The following is a 22,759-nucleotide window of genomic DNA, read 5'->3' as shown; positions in this document are numbered from 1 at the left end:
CTTCCTATTCCATCAATAGGTCACATCCAAGCTTTGAGTGCTCATCAGTTCAATAAGGCACCATTATTAACACTCATAAAAGATCACCGTAACACAGAATAAGCATTAAAAGTCCAAAGGAAATGGGATATGACACAGAGCTGTGGGCTTGCCACAGTAAGGTAAAGTTTCCTCAAAACAAAGGAAGAACAACTAAGAAAGAAAAAGGTAGTCCACAGATTAGGGAAGTGTATCTTCAGTCACTGAACCAACACTCTGGGGAAGTGAAATGAGAAGTGGAAGAAATGCTGAAAGTCTTGGATGTTTTCAAAAGACATGAAAAATAAAAAGCAGAATGTAAAAGTGCCAAGAGTATTAGCAGTATTAGTATCCACAGATTCTCTGGTGAAGAGGTGTCTTGGAGGACAAAAGAAAAGATTAAATAACATCCTTAGTTGTTCTTTCTATTATCTTTTTATTACTAAATTGTGTGTTTCAACTGTTTAAACGCAGTGTTACACAAAATGCAGCTGAAACTCTCCCACTGGTTCGCAGTCCTTTCCTAATGTTACATTTATACAAACAGGGTTCTGATGTGAAGTATGAACTCTCACCTGATAACAGTGCACACCTGGTGCTAGTGCCTTTGTTGTGCTGAGCACCTTCTAAATAAATATAAAGGCAGTCCTTGGACTACAAATTCTAAGAAAACAAATACAAAGGGCAGAGAGAAGCATCAATTTAACACACTTCTATTTTTTTATGATTTACAGATTCCCAGATACAAGTAACAAATCAGCTGTTGGGATGTGCTTTGGTAATTACACACCTTTTTATTTTTACCAGCAAAGCATAGCTGGTTTCTTGAAAGCATAATGTCCTTGTAGTCTTGGTAATCTAAGGGGAAAATGAGAGAATCGCAATGATTTGCTTAGGTCAGTCCCCAGCTGACATGCAACAGAGCAAGATGATGACAAATCCAGAGATTTATATGAAAAGAAGAGACGGTCAGTAATGGTAGGTTTCACTCACAGACAAACTACTATTTACCTAAAAGAAATGCATCAGATATCACAGCTAGGGGAAAAAGAAGAAAAAAAAAGAGCATGAAAAAGAATAATGATGCATATAGATTTTGTAGTGCCTAAGACTGACCACAGAAATCAGAAGTTCTGAGAAACCACACTACTGCAAAAGGGAAGCATTTTCAATGTAGTGTCAGTGTATAAGGCTATTTTTTATAACATATGAAAAAGACTAAAAAGAACACATATTGTTGGAGGTTTTTGTTAATGCTATATTAAGTTTTTAAAGACAGGCAGAAAAGGGCACTGTAGGAAAGAATCACTTATTTTGCACCAGTTCTTCAATTCTTTGGTATGACCTTGGGAGTACTATGGATGGCACAGCTGAAAAACAACTTGCAAATTGGTTACCTCCATTAGCAGGTTGCACCAACATAGGTATCAATTTACATTTGTATATCACATCCACACAGGTGATGGGAGGGGAGGGAGGAGCTGCAGGAGGTAGTTCATGGAACTGCACAGCTGGGTTGGGTTATCAACAGCAGCAGAATAAAGGCATTGTGTGTAGCAGGTCTCGTTTGTGAGCACAAACAATGCGAGTTTGGCCTCTTTTTTGTTCTGCTGTCGAAAGAAAAAGAGAATCAGAGCAGTTCTAAACACTATCTGGATTTTGACAGTGGAACAAGAAATAAAATTTGTGAAGTTAGCAGGAGGTGTACTGCACAGTGAGTAGGGATCATAGGGTTGGAATGTTTGGAGGCATCATGCTATATAAATGATAGACTGAGGATGCAGGTGGATCTCATAGTTCAAGCACATCTAATGAGATTACAGCTAGCTTAGCAGCATTTTTAAATGAAAAAAAAAAAAAAGTATTTGAGCCATAAAGAAGAAAATTCAGCTAGAGAGCCAGCTTACTCCAGCTGCTGAATTAAGTTCTCTCTTTAAGTGGGTGTGGGGGTACCCAGGTACAAGCCATTAATGAACCTCAGTGCTTCCCAGTGCCCCACACTCTGAGGGCATGCAGAAAGAAGCCTATTTGGAACTGGACAGCTGTGTTTTGGGAGTAAATCTTCCTCTAATTGTACACAGGGCCTACAGCAACCCCTTACCCTAAAGCACCACCACACAAGCAGCTGGGAAGGGAGCCATTTCAGGGTCAAAGAATTAGCTTTCTGTTACTAGCACATGTAAACGAATATCCAAATGAGAGTTATGGAAATCATGGCAGGCTCATTAGTTTCCTTTCATAGTTCTTCAGAAAGAAAGAAGGAAGACATAGGCTGCCCAGAGCAATCAAAGGAGGGAATTTAGGATGCAGTCTCTGGAATCAGTCATTGCCTGGGAAGAGGGGAGGATTTCAGGAAAGTCTGCTGCCCTGTTTTCACACTCATTATGAAACTGTGTGGGTTCACACTTGGTATGCAGCTGTAGTTGCCATGTCTTGGGATAAGCCAATTAGTCCAAAAGAGTGAATAAAGAGGTATCACCTTCAATATGTGGTGCTGCCACTGCTTTCCAAAATATCCTCCTGTGGGCACCGAAGCAATGTTTCCATTCATCCACCAGAAAAAATGCAGCCTTTACCCATCTGCCTGTGCCTCTGTGTATATAACTGGGTAATTTAATAAATGCTGCTGGGTGTTGATTTACGTCATCGTATCTCTATATAAGCACATCTCTGTGAGCATGCTGCTGGTTGTCTGTGAATGCTCATTGTTCGTATTCTGCGTGTGTATGTCTGTGTGCCTGAATGTGGTTTTGTTTAAATTTTTTCCCTAGAAAAAAAACAAGGAGTCAGACGTTTCATGAGGTTGTTAGCGAAAGCCAAGGAAAGAAAGGAGGAAGACAGTGAAGGCTAATTTACGGAGAAAAAGGGGTAGACTTGGGTACAGTTAATCATCTGCCTTAGTGTTCACCAGGGAAGAAGGGGGAGTTCATTCCAGACATTAAAACGTCTCAGGGGAGGATCATATAGATCATGGTAGATGAGAGATAGAAAGAGTAAATTACCTAAAGGCTGACAAAGCAATGGAGCCAGATGTCATCTGATCCCATAGCAAGAATAAAAGCAGGGAGGGAGAACTTTCCCAAAGTACACCCAGGATTCCCAACGTACACCTGGGATTTTCCCTTGGAAATTGTGGGTAGAGATAGGGAAAATTACTTCTAACTCCTATTAGTGAGGCAGATCTCTGGAAAACTGCATTCATTTTGAACCCCTAACCTGGTTCCAGCTGTGATTCTGGCTCGTAGGGGAAAGGTATTATTCTGAGTCAGAATGCAGAACAAAAGAACATTAAAATCGAAGTAAGCACAGTTTCCCAACATGCCAGCATCCCTTGAAAAATAAGCCTCAATAATGGCCCAGGAACACTTTCATAACATAAGTCTCCTCCAACCAACAGCAAAAGGGTTCCTACAGATTTTCCAGCTCCAGTGCCCAGATCACACTGCACATACACCTCATTTTCCTGCACTTAAACAATCGTGGGCCTGACTCACCGCCCCTTTGCTGTGGTGCTGGGCCAGCTCAGCTGCAGCAAAAACAGCCGACCTCAGTGGCACCTCACCAGAGTAAACATGGGGCAGCAGCAGTGACCCGGCCCTGTGTGCAAGAAGGTGACGTTCTCCATTTCAAAGAACAAAATGGCAATTTCTGCTTCAGAAAGTGCTGTACCATCTTAAGATTGTATGAAACTGAAGGATTTTCTGCACATTCACTAAAAATGTCTTGATATATCAGAAAAAAAAAAAAAAAAACCAAAAACCCTCAACTCACAGTTTTTTGGCACTGGTGGCCATGTGTTCAAAGAACAGCAGTCCTGTTCACACCCAGCCTGTCCTGGCCTTTGTGAGCCAAATGCTGTGAATGCAAAAACATTTGCACACAAAGAGCTGGGTATGTTACCTATGTCCTGTGTGACGTTTTGCTGTGATTCAGCACAGTACCTGGGAAGTACCTGGGGACCTGCTGTAAATCCCCTGTTTGCAGAGGGACCAACTCCTGCCCGGTGCAACTCTTCCCGTCGTACTATTGGACACAAATAACATCAGCTCTGACCGTTACATACATTTCCTAGAGGAGGTAAGAGAAACAGAGGAAATTAGGTCTAATATCCCCATGTAACAAACTTCAGATGAAAGCTGCCTAATGAAAATATTTCCTGCAATAAAATAGTACCCTTCTTCTTACAGAGAAGAGCTCATCTGAGATTTTAAGACAGCTGGACATTCACTAGCTTTCCTACAGTAATTCTTACTGAATTCATAAACTTCAGATGATCCCTTTCAGGAAGCTTCCCCCACATTCCCAGCTAGGTTTGCCCTGATTAACATCCTCCAAGCAACTTCCCATTGTGGCAGACCACCAGCAGCATCCCCTACACAATTCCCCAGCTGCCATCTGTCTGTCCAGCACTGTGGTAACCCTGTTGACAGACCCCAGCAGGGCCAGAACCCATCTGCCCATAAAACCCACCCCACCATTCCCCCACACACTGCGCATTACAATGTGATGTGTCAGCCAGGGCTATTGTTTTGAACAGGAAGCAAGTTTGGCCGCCCCTGTAATTTAGATTGTGGGCAATAAGCAGGGGTGTGGTGTGCAAAGCAAACAGCACAGGATTAACAGCTCTTTTCAGCGGCCCTCAGGATCCCGTCCCATGATGGAAAGGGCTTCTGCTGGTGAGCACAGCCAGGAGCCAACACCGTAGTGTCCTTTGGGTTTCCAACTGGAGAGCAAAGATAACAGCACAGGCCCACTCCGACAGACCATTGGAGGCTGCACATCTTGAAATGAGATTATGAGAGAAAATTAAGAACAGTCTTCTCCTTTCAATAGGTCTTTAAAAACAATAAGCAGGCTTTACTGTAAATTCATTTATTTACTCTCAGCATGCCAATTCCCAAGCTGATATCTCCTCTGTGTACCAGGGATATATATAGAGCTAAACGTGGCAAGAACACAGACAGATTTTATTTATTTTGTGTAAGGACAGCAACAGGCGGAATTTTTTTTTTCCAGGAAGAAGTCACATCAGAGACCTTGTTAAAGACACAAGATAAATAAAATCCAAATTATATTTAACTGATAGAAGGTGACAAACAGTAGTGAGGTTGATCAATACTTTGGTGGAAGTCAGACAGAAACCGCTCAGAGCACAAAACTACAGACAGCACAAGAGAAAGCATGTATTCAAGATGAATCTTGGCTTTGCACAAGTGGACAGCATTCAGTTGTTTAGTGCCAGCATTTTTTAATATAAGCTCTGAATGCAAGCAAAAGTATCCCCAATCAGGTCCTGCCCGAGAGGTGCAGAGATCACCTGAACAACCTGATCTGGATATCCACAGGAAAGCACAGCCAGCATGCCCCATGCAGCAGCTGGAGGGCAGGTGGGATGGAGCACTGCTAAGGGAGGAAACCTGGAGGTGAGTTTCCTTTAGAAACCAAGGCCTGTGACAAAACTGGCCTGGACATCAGAGTGGTGGTGTCAATGCAGCAGTGTGCATTAGCCCAAGAGCTAACTCAGAGCAAGGATGAGGTTGCCATAAGCACTGAGATCCCTGCATCCAGACAGTCCTTTCATCTGTGAGACATTACGTGCAGGACTCAGAGACACCCTGATGCCCTAGATCCATCCAGTAATCAAACACATTTTAATTCACACATAAGGCAGAAGTGCCTCCTCTCACCATTCTCCCAGCCCTCCTCACAGCTCCCTTCTAGGTCATACCTCCCCACAGGGCAATTTACTGCTGAGTGGGATCATCATTCTTTCCTGGCACCGCAGCTAATCCACCCAGCCTGCCTGTAAGAGCAGGGATAGCTGCTTGAGAGGGAGCATGTGCAAGGGGAAGGTTTTTTAACCTACTCTTGCCTTGTTCTGTGTAAGAAAGCCCCTAAAACTCTCACTTGGACAGCTGATAAAATTGCTTCTTTTGTTCAGAAGTAGAGCAGAAGGGACAAGTAACCAGAATGACTGGAATGTAACTTCATAGAGTTATTAAAATCTGCAAGCATTTGCAGCCACTTATGTGCCCTCCATCAAATGAACATATAATTACCAAATTACTCCTCTACTTCTTGGTAGTTGGGGTTATTAAGTGAAAGCAAAAAGTTATATTGTTTACCTGAAATAAAAGAGCTTGTGGAAAGCAGTCTGCCTTACATTAGACTTTGCTATGCTAACAGCATTACCTGCTGTCAAGGTCCTTCTCTAAGCAACTGAGCACTGTGAAGTGCTTGAGGAGACACCACCTTTGCCTGGAGATAGATTCTGGGTGAGATTTTGGAAGAAAGGTTTGCATACAAGTAATGTGATCACCACTGGAATGCTGGTTCCCTGCTAGATATGCACACAATTTTTGTGATCCTGGGCTCTCTTACAAAAGAACAGTGACCTGCAAAACCCCAGCAATATATCTCGAAGTGGTGGGGCAACACAACTTACATAACAATAACGAGCCATTGAGAAATAGACGGATCAAGCTTCTGTGCTCCTCCTCAGCGCAGACCTGCAAATACACCAGAATAATTTGCATTCCACAGCCTGCCTTGCAGAATCCACAGATACAAATCAGGCTTGGCACGGTAGGGTAACTGAGCAATATTTAGCAGCAGAACAATGGAACAGCTGGGAAGCACGTACTTATCCCAATTCAAGTGGGCAAGTTACTTTGGGCAACACAGTTACTGGGGATTGCCTGCACAGAGAGGTTAGTGCAAAGTAAACCGAGGTTTGCACAGAGTGAAAATCCACTCAATGCAGTGTACACAGTGGATTTGAAGGTATGGCTTTGCTGAGCCATTTTAAGGGAATTAAAAAAGAAAAAAAAAGGAGAAATGAGTAACACAGGGGCCAGGAGAGACAGAAACAAAGTTGGCGCAAGCCAGATGCCCACAGACCTTAAAGTTCTGGTGAGACTTCCCTGTCCCTGCACCCATCAGACATATGACCTGGTGTGCTAATACTGAAAGAGCGTCAGAGGAAGTAGGATTTGGCAGTGTGCAAGCAGCAGGGAGCCTGATGAGCTTGGTCCGTGGTACATAACCAAGGCCATGCTTGTTTGCAACTCTGCTGCCTCCCCAAGAACGTCCGGTCCTGGCTGAGCTTTGGTCAGCACCACTTACCAAAGCTGCCTACCAGAAACTGTGGGAGCAGGGCCACTTCTGCCAGCAGCCAGACAGAGATTGGTTCTGCCACATCAGCATCATGGCTCTGTTCAAAAAGGAGTCACCCTGATCCCAACCACTGGGAAACCCAGCAGCTACTACTCGGTGGGAAATCACATGGGAGGGATTTTGGAGTGTCAGCCTGAGCCCAGCAAACTTTGGGAGCCCCATGGCTCGTTGGTGGGTTGCCTTGGGCATGTTTCAGGATTGGTACATGGTAGGATGGGGCAACTCCAAGCCCCAGAACCAAACCCATCAACTAAAATGGCATTCAGGCATGGCTCATCTCACACGGTGAGAGGAAGTTTACATACAATTTGCATAATACTTGGGTGAAAAGTCTCAGAAGAGATTCTGGTGTCCCTTGTCATCAATTAGCCTTCTGAAAGCAGATTCAAGTGCGTGAATTTGCTGAAGTAGCTCCTCTTACATTTGTAGGTGAATGGATACAGCCTTCCTCTCAGCAGACGTACAGGGGTGTACAACCAAGGCTCCTCTCCTGCAGAACATTGCACAACACTTCTGAGGAGCAGAAAAGCATTCACATAACCAGAAGAGCAAAGGGAGGGAGCAGGGCTAAGGTACTGGAGCGGTTTTGCCTTGTTCATACTTCCTCCTTCCAGCAGCATCACTGTGCACTGAGGCGTTAAAGGCGAGATCTGTTTGCATCATGCTGAGCCCTGTGGCCAAAGGAGGTATCTGGCTGTCCCTGCAGCTAGGGAAGAGTTTCTGAGCAGGAGTAGAGTAAAACTTATGCTCATCCCACTGAAGAAGTCAGCTGACAGCAAGCACTTCTGTAAACAAGAAGCTCTAAACAGTCCTTCCAATCTACCTGTGCGGACAGCCTTTCCTCCTTCCTCTGCTCTACACTCCATCACAGGGCTCTGCTCCCCAAATGACTCTTTTCAACACAAACTGCTAAGGAGGGGGAGTCTTAGCCAAGAAGATTAGCGCCTTGGATCAAGCAGCCTGTAGTGTGGCAGTTTCTCCTGTCTAGAAGCAGGGAACGAGAGGGGCATATCCTCCAAGGCATGAACTGACTTTGAAGTCAGGAGGACAGGTGACAATCTTCAGTGATTGTCTGGAACCTCAAAGGATCTGTCCTTCTCTATCCTGCAAGTCACTCACTGCAGACCAGAGCAAGGACCAGAGCTCAGGCCACCACTGACATCTGCTCAACATGGAGAAGATTTAAACTACCATAATTTCAAGTTCCTAGGCATTCTGTAGAAAAAATAAATGGTAGAGGTCTGAGACCCATAGTATAAATAGAAGCAGATCATATTTATGGGATAGAATGCAATATTTTTAGGTAATATTTGTGAATTTGTTGACACATGATTTTTTGGTGACACTCACGATTTATTAAGACTGCAGTATAGAAACACTAAATCTGTTTTCTGCTTTGGACAAATCAGTTAATCATTCTGATTCATGGCACCCAGAGCTAATGAGAAGAGTCTCTTATGCTAAACTTATCACCCAAGCAAGCTTTGCCTTGCCAATCAGGATGGTGCCAAGAAAGTGCAAATACCAAATATTATAGGCATTGATAGCTGGTGTAGCAATAAGGATTATCTTGACTATTGTGTACCTCCAAGAGAGAGCAGAAACTTGTTTTGACTTGCAAATAGAATAAACCTGTCATAACTGTGATAGGAGTCTCACATGCTGGCAAGAAGTAAGGTTTTTTTTTTTTAGGCCTCTTTAATAAACTGGTACAGTGAGAGTGTGGTGGTAAAGTCTGTGGGAAATTCTGCTGATAAAACACCCCCCTTTGTTCTCCAAATTTTCAGATTTCCCGATCTCTACTGATTTTAATTGAGTGCCATTCCAGGTCTACACAACACTTTCTTGTCTACCAGCCCACTACATTCACAGAGGCCTTGGCAAATCAGACCAAAAGTTCTGCAAATATAAAACCTAACCATAGCCCCAGGTATTTGCTGGCTGGAACCTTTTTTTGCTTTGCAAATTTAATGCTACTTCCACATGTCAAACCCAGTGTCAGACCCAAGAGCAATGCTTGCATTGTGTGCTGGAAGCAGTGTGAACTTTTAGGGAAGAGTCCACTTCTCTAGAAAGCAGCACAGGGGTACAGATCTGCAGCTGTGATGATGGCAGCTCTCTCAGTTAAACTACACTATTCTGATGCTCCTCAACTCAGATAACTGAGTTGAATTCAATCAGAGAAAGGACATTTATTTACTTAATCACAAATCCAGACCATATCAACAGAACTGAATGTCCCAGAGAAATCCTGCAAGAAGATGTCTCAACACACTGCTAATGGTAGTAAATATATAAATATATATGGAAAAAGCAAAGACTTCAGCTCGTCACTTCTACAGATAGCAAAACATTCACAATAATATTACACCTTCCTTTTCAAACTCAAAGCTAAAGTAGGCAACAGTTGTGCTACCCCCAAACTGTTCTTGCCTTATTATGTGAAAACATTAATCTTTAGGGCCTCTATAACAATACATTTGTGTACAACAAAGCACAAATCTGAAGAGCTCTCTCATCTCAAAGCAAGATCCAGTGCCATTGCAATTGCACCACTGATCAGGTTAGCTTAAGGGAAAAAGGGGAAAAAAAAATCTTGAAAGAGATCTGGGTAAAGTGGGTAAAGAGAAATGTAGTGATTTCCTTCTATGTCAGTCACCAGACCGATATCTGCAGGATGTAAAGCACCATTCTGCAAGGACAGAAAAGTTGTCAAGTAGTGGGGAACTTGGTTTCGACACTACACGTCTGAATAGAGACAGATGGAACATTTCTGCACTTAGAGCCTCCTGTCTAACTTACGAGAAGCATTACGATGGCATAACATTGTTACCAAACCAAGCTGTAGCAAATACAGCAATGAGCAGCGATTGTTTAACCCCAGCCAATGCCCTGCACCTGCAGGGTTCACGTCGGTCTGTTTCTCCTCAGCCCTTTCCTCATCTCGTTTCTTAACATGTAGGTTACACAATTATTCAGCTGCAAACCAGTTTTGTTTTCATTTTAGCTTACACAACTTTCTTGTTCTCTTTAAACAAGAAAACAAGGTGGTAGTGTTGTTGTTTTTTTTTAATAACTTTCATTGAAATATTAATAATAAGCCAGAAAATTCCAGGGAACAGTTACAAAAATGAGAAGGTTTGGTGACCGTGCATCAAAGGGAAGCAGGATTTGCTTACTCTGTCACTTCATATGTGTGATTCACAAACAGCTTTATGAAAAGAAGAATGATTTAGGAATCACTCAAGTCCTGACATAAAACCAAACTCATAGTAACAACCCAATTTCCATGAAAACAGGCTGGTCTCCAAAGCTTCTGCTGAGACCAGACAGCATTGTGCTTGCAGTTTTCCTTTCCTCTTCAAAGCAAGTAGAACCAGGAACGTTCTATGCCTCATGGCAAGCTTTAAGATGTGGTATGAGACTTTCAGATGAGGGAATTTTACATTTCTCCCTGAACATTTCACATTACAACGGCAAGGGGAACAGCACAGGCATCGCTGAAACAAAGAGATGGACTGAGAGACAGAAAATGGATTCTGCAGCATTATTCAGTAGGATGGGGAACTGAAAGGGCAACTAAACCAGTGAGAAAGAAGATTCAACTGCAGTCTAGTGAGACTTGCACTAAGAGAGCAGCCCCGCCTGGTGTCCAGGCCCTTTGCCTATTGAAGGGATCCTCCAACGCAAGCCTATTACTAGCAGGAGGCCAAAGACACTCCAGGACTTGCTCACAAGCAGCAGCACAGCCCTCCCTGTCCTTGAGAGGTCACCACATGAAGGAAAAACAAAGCTGAAACCAAGTTTGGCGCTGACAGCAGGCTATAGGGTCATCCTTCCATTTCATTATGCAGGCCACTGTCCGCACTCTCTCGTCATAGAATCATTAAGGTTAGAAAAGACCACTAAGTTCACCAAGTCCAACCATCAACCCACCCCCACCTGCCCACATCCCTCCGTGCCACATCCCCATGGTTCTTTAACACTTCCAGGGACAGTGACCCCACTGTCTGCCTGGGCAGCTGTGCCACTGCATCACCATTCTTTGAAAGAGATTTTTGTTAATAACCAACCTGAACCTCCTCAAAACAAGAAGGGGATGCTGTAGAATGGCTAGAAGTGAGATGGGAGGAGGACTTGCAGCTGATGAAGGCTGCAGATAGCAGGAGATGAGACTGGATTTCTCTCCCATGGAGGCAGGCAGCAGTGCTCAGCACAGACAGCAGCAGCACAAGGTACCTGGTAGGCAGGCAGCATTTAGCATTTCAAAGCCTGTTTTCCTTTTGTGACTCCTACCCCAACCTGATGTATTTATAGCATCAGCAAAACCCCTCCTGCCCAGGTGCCCTGAAAGGGATCATTATTGTCATCTGCCTTGCCAGTAAATTACGTTGCATGTTAAAGGCTTTCCTACTCCTGAGGCAGGATTAGGGCTGGTGAGAGCAACGCAGGCAGTGGGAAATGTCAGAGCCCCACTGCTGGGAGATGAGCCCCGAGCTGGGCCACGTGTCCCTGCGTGCAGGTAGGAAGGCAGCCAAGCACAGCCACCTGCACACAGCTGCTGCTTTCCCGGGTGGCAAAGCTCAAACACAGGGACAGAGCCCCACGGGACAGGGCACACCCAGCAGTAGTGAGAGCAGCACACCCAGCCCTGCTCTGGTCAAGTGACCAAGCCAAAAAGCAGCTTGAAATCATGGCAGCCTGGTGCACTGCTTGCTGCAGAGACAGTGGGGTGGAAGGCTGCAAGGAGGGCAGTTTGTTTCCCTCTCTGAGACAGAAAACAAAGTTATCCTAAAAAATGAGAAGCTTCTGGACAGACACTCAGTGTGTTTAAAAAAAAAAAAAAATCAGTTTCAAAGCAGTCTTTCCGAAGGTCTTTCCTGAACACAACAGGGATAAAGACACGTTATATGCAATGGAAAAACATTGCATGCCTGGCATTTAGCATTTTTCACCTGTGACCCAAGACTAATGTCTATTTAACTCCCCGATTTAATCCGACAACACGTCTCAGGAAGAAAAAACCTTTCAGAGTTTGGAAAGAGTTGGAAAAAACTAAAGCTATGCTCAACACTTCCCCTTCCCTGGAGAGATAGGAGTGCTGCTTGCCCTTTCCTGACGATAAGCATATCCTGGTGGTTAAAAATACATTTGCTCTTACCGTAATTCCTCCATAAGCCAACTCCTTCAGCCCAGCCCACAGTGTTGGGGTTCACAATTCCTTGGAGACCACACGTGACAGAGCCCAGCTTGCACAAGTCCAAACACACTGGAGAAAAAGTAAAAATAATAGGTCTGATCCAGTGGCCGCTGCCTTCACCTGGAGCAGCAGCCACAATCTGTCAACAACACTCATTCCAAGTTACCCGCTCCCTTCCCTATGGAATCTGCATTAGTTTTGACTGACTTTACAGCAGCTTCCGGACAAAAGGTGAAGGATACAAATTCTGAACAGCAATTCATTCTTCAGTTAGTTTGACAGTTTCCAGTGGTCATCGTGCCAAAGGGCTGAATTAGAAACACAGCTTAGCAAGAAGCGGGGCTCCTTGCTCGATCTGAGTTGCTTGAGAACAGGAGCCAGCTACCTGCTCTGCAGAACGCTGCACCGCCAGCTGGGTGCTCTTCCTCCCCACAACACCTCTCTCTTCTTCACCTGGAGACCTCGGCCTGGTGGAAGCCTCCTCTGACACCTGGGCTCTGCAAAGAACACAGATGACACCTCTTAGTAACACAGAGCCCAGCTCTGCAAACCCAAGGCTGCTTCCCTCCCCGGCATCTTCCCAGCAGCTCAGATTGCAGCAGCTCTTGCTGGCTGTGCCACATCCCCTAGCACACCCCTGCCAGGAGAAAACCATGAGATGCAGCCTTCCCAGGTCAGGGTAAAAGCTCCTTTTCTGTCAACTACTCTCAAACAACTGTGGGCAACAGACCTTTCCTGAGGGATGGCATCATGAAGTCCCAGGTCCTGTTGTGACATGTTTTGTAGGTGAGGAAGCACAGAGAGGCCTCGTTCCCCTGCACTGGCAACTTCAGCTAAATATTTGGAGAATATTTTGATAAAGGAAGTTTTTCTGGATTTGTTTTGTGTTATTTTAGGAAGAAAGTTCAGGGGGATAAAGAGAAATTTCATCTCATATTTGCACTGCGCACAGAAATTAAAGGAAACCAAGCAGCAGCCTTCTTCCCCCAGATAGCATTCCAGGCTGTGGAATCCAAGTTCACCCTCCTCTGTTTCCAAGAATCAGAGGAGATATGGCAGAGCCCATCTGCGCAGCCATAACCATGGGAACACCAGCTTCCCTATCATGATTGTGCTGGAGGCCTTGGGCTCTCTGCACCAATGCGGCTGGCAGTTCAGGACCTGTGCTTCACTTTGGTACGGCTTTTGCACTAAACAGGAGGCTTCCACGGAGCAAACATATCTACCTTTCCTTTCTATCCTCCACCATCACCTTCCAGTACGTACAGCACCCATTTTTGCAGTGTTTTGGAGCCAAGGAACTGCCTTCCCACTTCCCTCCGCTCAGCCAGCCCCGCACCCTGGATTTTGTATCCCACCTACCTCATGTTTGGCCTTACCTCAATGTCCCCTCATTTAAGAAAAAGCAGGTGGAGCTCTTTGTAAAGTCATGAATTTTCCTGAAGACAAAATGTCACTGCAGTGCTGAGTTCACTGTTCCTATTGCGCTCCCACTCGTAGCCCCCACACTTGTGCCCCTCTTACTCAGCCCAAAGCCTTTGCTCTGGCTCTGCTCTTCCAGGAAGCTGCTTGGCACCTCATAAAGCTCAGCTCTCTGGGTTTGATGTACGTACACATACCATAGTGCAACTGATGGCTGCTGAGTATCCGGCAGCCCTGGAATGAGCACTCTGTACCTGCCCTTGGGAGCTGTTCTGCTTCAAATATTTTTCTCCTCTGTTTCCAAAGGTCTCATGAAAGCAGCAGTGCTTGAAGAAGGCTAACAAAGGCGACGGCAGGGGAGGATGAAGACCTTCAAGCAATTGTCCGAACTTTTACAGGTGAGCAGAAGCCTCAGCCCTCAGACATCCCCCCTGGAATGGCCATCAGGACCCACTGCCACAAGCATTCATTGCCTGCACAGAGCCCGAGAGGGACCACTCCCACCTCTCACTTTATTTCCTTCACCTTTCCTCCCTCATTAATTTCCTGTGGGTTTTCCTCTTTGATTAAATTCCTGGTATGTAGGTGCGCTCAATAATAAAACATAACTCACGGGAGATGGATGATATTTATAAAATCTACTGCATTTCTTTCATTCCTTGTAAGACCTTGAGAGACAATCCTGAACTACGTTTTTCCTTTCTTTTAAAAATAGAAAAAATCATGTGAGCAGTTGACAAGTTTTCAAACCATCAATGTTTTTATTTGGTTAGTTTATTAAACACCTTTAAGACAATTAATTTTGGTCTGTACCCTTCTAGAAAATAATTCAAGTTCTGAACAAACCTCCAATACATAAAGCAAAGTTACTTTACCATACGCAAATTTCAGATCAAAATACAGCACTCTGTTTTCTTACATTTATAAAACCCGGTCAAATACAAACGACATTAAAAAAGATAAAACACTTTCACTGATCCTTGGTACAATATTACAGCACAATTTGCACAGTGGCCACTAAGTCTCCAAAGCACAATTCAAACACTTTAAAAAAGGGAACCTCCCTTTAGTCACCCAACATTATACTGAACACGTAAACAAAGCGAGTGCTACTTAATCCAGGAAAATTCTCACGTCCCTTTTTGTATGTTTGAGCCACAAAGCAATTCTGCAAGTTGTGTTACGGGTGTGTAACCAAACAGCTTTCTGCTTTGCTGTTACAGCTTTATGTGCGACCACTCCATGAAAGTAAATGGGTGGAGGTGGACCAGACTCTGCACTGGGCAATTTATGGCAACTAAAGTAAACTAATAAACATGTTTGTTTTTGTTTTTTTTTTTTAAAAAACAAATCGTAAATCTCTTAAAAATCAAAATCAATACCAAATTATCTGTGGGTACAACTTGAGGAACTGCCTTTTTTCTTCATCTTCATGACATCTAATATAGACACAGAGTGTTTTCAATTGCTGAGTTTGTTCCATTTCAAGACCCAATGTTTCAGCAATAGGTCAAAGTGCCATCAAAATTGCACATTTTTTTTCGATTATGAAAATATACAGTAGCATGCAGTGTTTGTTTGCCCAGAAGCTTGCACTTATGCTCATCTATGAGCAATGTGGGATCTCTCATTAAACTGAAATGAGCAAAAATCAAAATGCATACTGAGAATGACAGAATGGAGGCGTCAGATGACAAACATTCCCAGGAAGTTTCTACTTAGCAAACCTTACAACCACACCTCGAGAAAAGAAAGTAAAACCAGAGCACTAACGGGAGGGTCTGATACATCCAGCTCTGGCTAGATTTGCATAGGCAGCCAAGGCAATTGCACAAACGCCATAGTACAACTCAACAGGTATTTTTGCCCACAGACCCACAAGCCCCTCGTTTGTCCCCTACCCTCCCCCCCTTAATACACTAACATTACTTACAATCCCATCGTAAGTTTAATTATTTTAGTTTCAGTGAACATGTGTACGTGTCTAGATGGAAAACACAGACCGATGGATCTATTTTGGTCTTCTCCCTCCCCCAAGCTCACACCAGATCCATTAGGATACCATACACATTCACAACTTATTCCTATCTAGTAACATCAGCTTTATCCCAACAAAATGGAGGAGAATTGCATACTGCATAAAATAGCACATATGTAATAATGCTTGTGTAAACACTACAGGATGGAAAAATAATATTAAAAAAGAATGAGTGAGGTACAGCAAGAACTTGATTTGCTAACTTAGTCTTTTAAGTGCAACTGAAACACTGCATACTGCCCTTCTCAAAAAAGTCTCTCCATAATTAAGCTACATTACTGGGATTATTCCCTTACAGCTACATACTCATGCTGTAACTCCTTACATTGACTTAATGCAAATAGTTATGGGGCAAAAATTAATTTACAGGGTTAATTAAAGTTTTTGCAGTATTTAAAAGGAATGGTTGCGAAGGGATCAACCATGGAAAATGTGGTAATACACGTTTTAAAAATATTTCCAATAATTTTAACACAGAACAGCAAATAGATTTTGAAAAATGCATAGAAACCCTGTCAATATAAAAACCCCCACTAAAATTACACAACTAAGCAATTTTAATCTAAATATTTTATGTGCTTTTCCTATAAAGGCCACTTTGACATACAAATACAAAAAAATTTATATTTGTTCCCCAAAATAAATAATTTGTTTCTCAATTAAGAATACTGAGTATGGAAGCATAATGAACTTCTCGCAGACCAACTGCTCATTGCATTGGCTACTTCTAAAGAAGAAAATCTCCACATATTCTCAGTTACCCAAAGAAATAAAACACCACCTTCAGACTCGGTACTTCCTAGTGCTATGAAGAGCCTGGGGTTAGGGATGGAGAGGTTCTGGACCCCTCACACCGTACGTGCTGGGGAGGGAATATACACAGATGTCTGAAGGGAGATTTGCTGTTTCTCTCCCAAGTTATGGAAGAGATGGAAATTAGGGGAAATAAATAAAAGTTAACCTGAATTAAAGAGAGACAAAATAGTAAGTGGAGTTAGGAAGGAGATGCAGTACGAGGTACACCGTGGGGTGAGTAAATGCCAAGTGCAAGTGAAATACTCAGAAGAAGGCATGTAGAGGTGAGAAGACGCGACCACCGAGAGAGACGAGCGACTCGTGGGGATGTAGAGCAGGGGAACAGCACACTGATTGAACAGGGGCAAGAAGAGGAACACAAGGAACAATCTTCACTGGAAAATGGATGCAATGGGAGAACAAAGAATTTTCAACAGTCCTGACCACGTGGGCATTTATCCCTGAACGGTGATGGAAGCAGCAAAATCAAATGCACACATACATGCACAAGCAGTGGAAACAAAAAAAAAACTGGATTTGAGACATGAGAGCTATTTGTCACTGTAAGCACCAGAGCCACAACAGGACAACATGGGGGACATGAGCAAGTCAGACCTACCTGGAGGGGTGCAGCGCACCAAAAATCCTACAGCAAAGAGATGCAAACACTGAAGTGGCCCCAGCTGACCCAGTGGGTAAGCTGCACCGGTGGATTTACAAGACAAGCTCCAACTGCCAACAACACGAGACTGACAGGGGGGTACACTTAGACACCACGTCATTCAGACTCAGAACATCCAACAAACCAGACAGAGAGAGGCAGGGGAGAAGGAGGAAAACCAGAGCACACAAGTTGATTGCGACAAAGAATTCTTGGGCAGCCATTTAGTACAAGTTCTTCTAACCTTGGACCAAGGACTGGATTAGGAAGGACACAAGAGCTGTGCTTCTTCTGTACCAGAAGGAATCCTGCTCTCTGGGGCTCTGTGTTGCATAGTTTGACTGAAGCCAAAGAACACTTCTTATTTTTCCCCACTTTTTCCACAGAAGAGACACTACATGCTCAGGTCACAGCATCCCAAGGCCTGGCCCTCAGCAATTAACGAGTTCGTTTTTGAGGTAACACAAAGATCTAGGGATAGGCACGTCAAAAAAAAAAGCAAAAGCTCATTCCCACACAGGACAGAAAGACACACAGAAAACATGCATATAGAAAGCCTGTAACAGTAAACATCTATCATACAGTAGTCAAAGTGTGACAGCTGGATGATGGCAGTAAACCGAGCTGTCCCACTGCATGCCAGCAATGGCAAACAACAGAAGTGAGAGTTTCCACCACAACACACTGACATTTTTGTAGAAAAGGCAGCCATACATTTTGACAATATCCTGACAGTTGCTAATAGCTCAGATCTGACAGAAGCTGAGCCTTCACGAGCAGCAGCAACGTGCTTGGAACAGCATTACATCCCAACATCCTCCTGTTGGATCATGGAATCAGGTATCATTAGCTGTTAATCAAGGCGGTTATTTCATTCTCCTATGCTAAAATATTTTTATAGTACAAAATTATACTGAATACGTTAGTCAGCATTCACCTATTTATTTTAATTTGTTAGTCCAATCCTGCAAGATTCCTAGGACTCAATAAAGCAACATACAGAGGCAAAACTCTGAAGGCAGAGCACTAATCTGAATAATGTTACTTAGTTTTAATTTTGCCTTCAAAAGAAAAATCTCAAACTGTCGAGGCCCCTGCTTCAGGCCATTAAATGCTAAATACACAAAGAGGGAAGTGATTACATGTTTCTGTTTACTTAATTAAAGAAAAAGAAAAAAACAGGGAGCCAGGCATTCCCAGGCTATTGAGATCTGTACTTATCCACCCTGCAGAAACGGTTCCAGAGCCTCCGAGCGTTCAGATTTCAGTACACCAATAGAACTCACTGGATCTCTGCTAGCACGCAGCCCAGAAGCCTTTCCATCCTCCCATGACACAAGGGCAGCGTGGACGCTGTAATTTACTGAACAGCCACCACAATGCCAACAGCTGCTAATTCCAGAGCCTTCTAATTGCTGCAGTCGTCAAGAGGCACGAGCAGCCCCTTCTTCCAGCCTATTTCTGCGTGCCCAGCACAAGACTTGCTGCATTCAATGCAATGGTAGGATGAGCTGCCATGTAACGTTTTTACAGGAAGAGTTCATGTGAAACATTTCTCACTTTTGCCTCGACAGAAAGGAAAGGCAGGCAGCACCTTCCCATTACATCTTGTATCAATAAGGCCTTCTACAGTTAGGAAGCTGTCTCAATGAAAACAGATTATTTGTTAAGAAAGTACTGAATACACACAAACAATAATAGCACAAACAAAAGCTGAAATCAGCTTACATTGTTGCTTTATGGAGTCAAGCACAGCGTAACGAATTCAAAAATGTTAAAACAGCACCTTCAGAGGCAAAAAGGGGGAGGGGAGGAAAGCTTTTTTCCCTTAAAATTCTTCAAGCTAAGCAAAAACCCGCATACTTGAAGGTCCCAAAGAAATGCATAAAAATACAATCTTGGGTATGGCAGGTTGGTGTTCATTTGAGCAGTTTTTCTCTGCAGATCAGTAAATGGGAAACCCCATGTGAGCCCACATTTCGCATTACAGAACAATCCATGAATCTGTCAGGAAAACAGAGGCTCCAGCTCAGAGGCAAATCAGCACAGAACTGAGGCAGAGCAAAAACCCAACCCGCCTTTAAGAAAAAGCTGACATCCCTGTTTTTGAGTTTTCTCTTTATAAAAAATCACCAGGTCAGTCTTTCAATTGCTTCTCTCATTTACAAGTATAATAGTTACTTTCAAGTCATAATTTTTATTTACTTTTACAGCAGCTGCAGGTCAACCTTGGTCTTTTCGTTACAGAAACATTCATTTAAAATGAAATTAAAGTAAACTGTCCTTGGACAACGGCATCACTCTGCCCTGCTTCATGTTTGGTTCCAGGTTTTCACTGAAGGCCAAAATGCAATGTAAGAAGAAAAGAGGATATGACAAAGTGCAGGAAAAAAAAAATAAAAATGAGGTAGCTGGGAACAGGGGCTTCCCCCTATGGACCAAAGGCAAACGTCTGCCCAGAAGAACAGAGCACACACGGTGATACACATGTTCCACATCAAGGATTGCTCACAGCAGCTCAGGTGATGTTTAACCTGCAGACAGCACCAGCAATCATCTTATTATCTGTTAAGCCACAAACACTGAGCACAGTTGTCAAAGGACACCAAGACGTGCAAAAAGCAGCACACAGCAACACTGAGTTTGTGCAGACCTTCTCTGACCCACAGAAGCATTTCTGAGTGATCATCAGCAAAAGCACTGGATCCAAAAGGAAATCTGGGACAAGGGTGAAATCAAAGGCATGCAAGTAAGACTGAAAGACAAAACAACCAAGGCCAAAAAGCAGTACTGCACTGCAGGGCACGCACAGGAACCCACATGTTTTGGGTCAAGGCTTATGTCTGGGCTGACCCTCAGACAGCCTCAGGCACCAGGCCTGCCACATCCCAGCCCTGCTTCCCAACACCAGAGGCAGCAACAGGCAGCATCACCTCAGCTCTGTGCCACAAAGAGCCTCTTGTCCCATCAGATGAGTACAGATAATGCTGTACACGATAAAAAAAAGAACCTTGCCACTTCATTTTTCTCACTGCTTACCACACGGTATTAATGCTACCCTTAGATGGCCACAAGAACACAGCTCGCTGTTTAAACCAACTAAAACTAAGGTACTGTCAATATCAGAAATTGCAAAACGTCACTTCCAACCCCCAGATACAGAAAGCTTCAATTGTGAGAAGCAAAACTTGAGGTTTGGGAAGCCAGAGAGAGGAAGAAACACTCAAAATTAGCTTAGCAGATGTTTGCCCGTGCAAACAAAAGCTAGAACACATCTCAGCCACTGCAAGCAATCCTAAAGAGTCCTTTGGAGTAATTTAAGACCAGTTCTCAAAGACTTTATGAGAAAGCACCACTTGTGGAGCTACCTTTTGGCTTCCTATCAGAACAGAACTTCCACAGAGCTTCAGGGAACGTCTGTTCAACACGACCACCCTGCCATACCCTCCAGTGTACTGCTTCACTTATTCCGAGATGGAAACAGGCTTTGTTTTTTAAGAAATGGTGAAACACGTGACAGATGAGAACGCTTTCCCACTTTCATACACAAACTAATTGAACAGATGCCGCCAGGCTGAAGCTGTAGCGTGTAGATCATTAAGCTGAGAAATTCAAGAAGAGTCACAGTGATAAGTCTTTACAGCACGCTGCCTATCCCATGCAAAAACACAGGCTTTCCAAAGTGGCTCTTGCTTTTTAATCAAGTGCAATTTTGTTCCACAGTGTTTTTGTTTCCTGTTCTGAAATGCATGCAGGTGGCAGCACACTGACAATTCAGAGAGACAGGAATGATGCCTGTAAAGGCAGCCTGCAGTACAGCCCACCTTAACAACACATCCTTCAGGTTGTGACTGGGGTAGGAGCACAGATGGAAGAAACTCACCCTTGACAAAACCAGAGGACATCTTAGCATCAATTGACAAGACATGAAGAAAGACAGACAAAGAAGAACAAAGGGCAATACGTGGTGATTCAGAAGCACCCAGCATTAAAAAAAATTACATATTTGTGTTTTATCAGTAACATAATAGATGTTACTTACAGCAGGGATGCTTCTGTCTACCCTATCATTGTAATCAAATCCATCAGCTTTTACAGGCGTGTGGTACAGTCTCATTTCATTACAAACATTCAAGGGCACAGGTAGGCAATGGCATTGAGCACGTTCATTTACTGATGTACTGGGGCAGGTGTGCAGCAGCCACACGCAAATCCTGCACAGACCCTGGGCAGCGAGGTTTAACTGTTTGCACTGAGAAACTCCAGACTTTCAGCTCATTTTTCAAGACATTATTTCAAATAACCTTTAAACGCTTCTCCTAAACAAGTCTGACACATAGATGATAATTTCTGGAACTACTGAGCAGCTATGCAGAATAAGCTATTAAAAAAATCTTTTAAGATTTTGTATCACTAAGAAATTTACACCTTATCAGCTGTTGGTAGCAAGTTATTGTTTAATACCCCCATTACCATAAATACCTTCTAGCAGATGTTCATCTAATTCATTAGGCACTTAGAATGATTTTAATGCATTGTTTCAGGTTACCTGTTGATAAGGAATCGAGAAAACTGGTTACTGGAGCACAGCAACAGTCAGGCTGCAGTGTCCCACACAACAAAGCTGACTGGAGTTGTTGCTTTAAAGCCTGCTTGCAATCCCTCCCATTTGAATAAATGTAAAAAAAAAAAAGAACTAAATCATAAGACGACCTATCAATTACATTCAGAGCACGCAGATGTCATCTTCACAGCAGTGCATCACCCACATCTTACTGGCTTTACGCTGATATCTCCCAGTCAGCTTTATTGGCCCAGCTTCTCCACCTTCAGACATCTCTCCTTCCTCTTCTTGCCAAAGCAATGTGCTACAGAAAAGCAGACACACCCAGCCCAGCTCAAGGCTCCAACAACAAACAAGAACAACAGCAGATGGCAAATATCAAAAGGCTACAGCACCAGTGACTGCAGCACAGGCCCCAACTCAGTCTTCAGCAGGAAAGCACTCTAAGCTAACACAGAATAAGTAGCCTCAGCCTCAAAAAACAAGCATGCACGTAATTAACATCACGCTCTGAAAAAGCTGTTTAATTACGCCAAGGAGTAAAGAGAACACAAACCCGAAAACCTTGATGCTTGTTACAGAAAGGATCCGTGCCCCACATCAAATAAAAGTCTTTTGAAAGCATCACTGAGCAGCACAAAATCACTCCTTAGTTAAAATCTGAAGTATGCCCATGTCCTTGGCCATATCCACATCGCCCCAGAGACAACCTTCCTCCTGCAAATAAGATGAATTCAACTGAATTGTACTTTATCCAAGTATTTATAATTTTAAATATTAAAACCTATTGCCAGCTGCCATTTATTATACAGTTGCATGGCATCAGTGCTCTGACAGAGAGCAGCGTCCGCATGCACCACACAGAGTGATGGCTGAAGGCAGCTG

At 43.6% G+C, this 22,759-nt stretch overlaps 1 protein-coding gene and 1 long non-coding RNA gene across 4 annotated transcripts in view; one reads left to right on the top strand and one right to left on the bottom strand.

Moving 5' to 3' along the window:
• LOC149916176 (uncharacterized) overlaps window positions 1–22,011 on the top strand; it is a 27,360-nt gene extending 5,349 nt beyond the window's left edge. Inside the window, exons 2-4 of one of the 3 annotated variants that reach the window (XR_016470643.1) lie at window positions 20–161; window positions 14,123–14,214; window positions 21,855–22,011. This is a non-coding gene — a long non-coding RNA (uncharacterized LOC149916176). Of the gene's footprint in view, window positions 1–19; window positions 162–14,122; window positions 14,706–19,638; window positions 19,734–21,854 lie in introns of those variants that run through there. The other 2 variants (XR_016470644.1, XR_016470642.1) reach the window with 2 other exon arrangements.
• The window catches only part of GAN (gigaxonin), a 29,988-nt gene continuing 28,383 nt past the window's right edge, over window positions 21,155–22,759 (bottom strand). Inside the window, exon 12 of the transcript XR_016470641.1 lies at window positions 21,155–22,591. The gene's annotated coding sequence lies outside the window, so the exon portion shown is untranslated. The remainder of the gene's footprint in view (window positions 22,592–22,759) is intronic.

Source organism: Phasianus colchicus, chromosome 13, assembly GCF_987193195.1.
Source record: "Phasianus colchicus chromosome 13, bPhaCol1.hap1.1, whole genome shotgun sequence".
Lineage (NCBI taxonomy): Eukaryota > Metazoa > Chordata > Aves > Galliformes > Phasianidae > Phasianus > Phasianus colchicus.
The sequence above is the reverse complement of the archived record's forward strand: the minus strand, read 5'-3'. Positions and strand labels throughout refer to the sequence as shown.